The sequence below is a fragment of the Propithecus coquereli genome, unplaced genomic scaffold (assembly GCF_000956105.1).
Source record: "Propithecus coquereli isolate 6110/MARCELLA unplaced genomic scaffold, Pcoq_1.0 Scaffold434, whole genome shotgun sequence".
Classification (NCBI taxonomy): Eukaryota; Metazoa; Chordata; class Mammalia; order Primates; family Indriidae; genus Propithecus; species Propithecus coquereli.
The window spans coordinates 1,605,236-1,606,225 of NW_012150108.1; the positions used below are offsets into that span (position 1 = coordinate 1,605,236).

At 36.9% G+C, this 990-nt stretch overlaps 1 protein-coding gene across 1 annotated transcript in view; it reads left to right on the forward strand.

Annotated features, from left to right (window-relative positions):
- ZNF22 (zinc finger protein 22) overlaps positions 1-990 on the forward strand; it is a 19,765-nt gene that overhangs the window by 16,514 nt on the left and 2,261 nt on the right. The window lies entirely within an intron of this gene.

The following is a 990-nucleotide window of genomic DNA, read 5'->3' on the forward strand; positions in this document are numbered from 1 at the left end:
TTCCAGGGGCTAGTTTTTATATTGTTAGTGAATTGTAGTCTACTAAAAAAAAAAAAAAAACTAGTTGTGCCTTCATGTTCATTATTCCCATGATGTTTAGAAGGAAATTCCAATGCAAGAGCACCATTATATATTTCAGTATTGCCATGGACATTTTCCACTTGCTCAACATTTATCTGAAGTAAAGGAAGAATTTTTCTTGTAATAGAAGTTTTATTTAGCCAATTGCCATTTCCTTATTTCCCTTGAAGATTATGGCAGTTTGGAGGAATATTTTGTAAACAAGGGCAAACTTTGTTCAGTTACAATAGGGTAGCATATAATGCTGTTTCCATCACAAAGCATAATGATCAGGTTACCTACAATTTATTACATTACCAAAATTCATTTTTGGCTGAATCCAAATTTATAAGAGTTAAGAACAGGTAAAGAACCAGCCAAGGACCCTCTGCAGGTTATTGAAGTGATCCATGGTGAGCAGGATGATGTCATATTTGTGAAGACTGGTCTTGAAAAATGTATTTTTCAAGTGCTCTTAGCACTACTAAAGGGGGGGAAACCTGGAGGAAAGATAAGTGGATATTTATTAGAAAGATGTCACTGTGGATAATTGCCAAAGTGTTGTCAGCAGACTGAGGAGATTAAAATCCACGCCAATAGAGGTAGCAGACACGGAGGGAATGGAGGTTTTGGCATTGTCAGCCCATCATACCCAGCATGTATACTTTGCCTACCCTTTCCACACTACCTAGCTACATGATGCTAGTAACAAGTTGTCTTCTAAGCATGGTGGAAAAATCAGTTTAATAGATCATTACAATTTGACAAGCAATCTTCACTTAGCACCCACTCTTCCCACGCATTATGCCATTGCTAGCCAATTATTAACTTCCCAATTGCAATGATTCTCAAACTTTGACATGCATCAGTATCATCTGGAAGGTTTATCATCTGGAAGAGTTTTTGATTCCATAGTTAGCCCCCAAATTT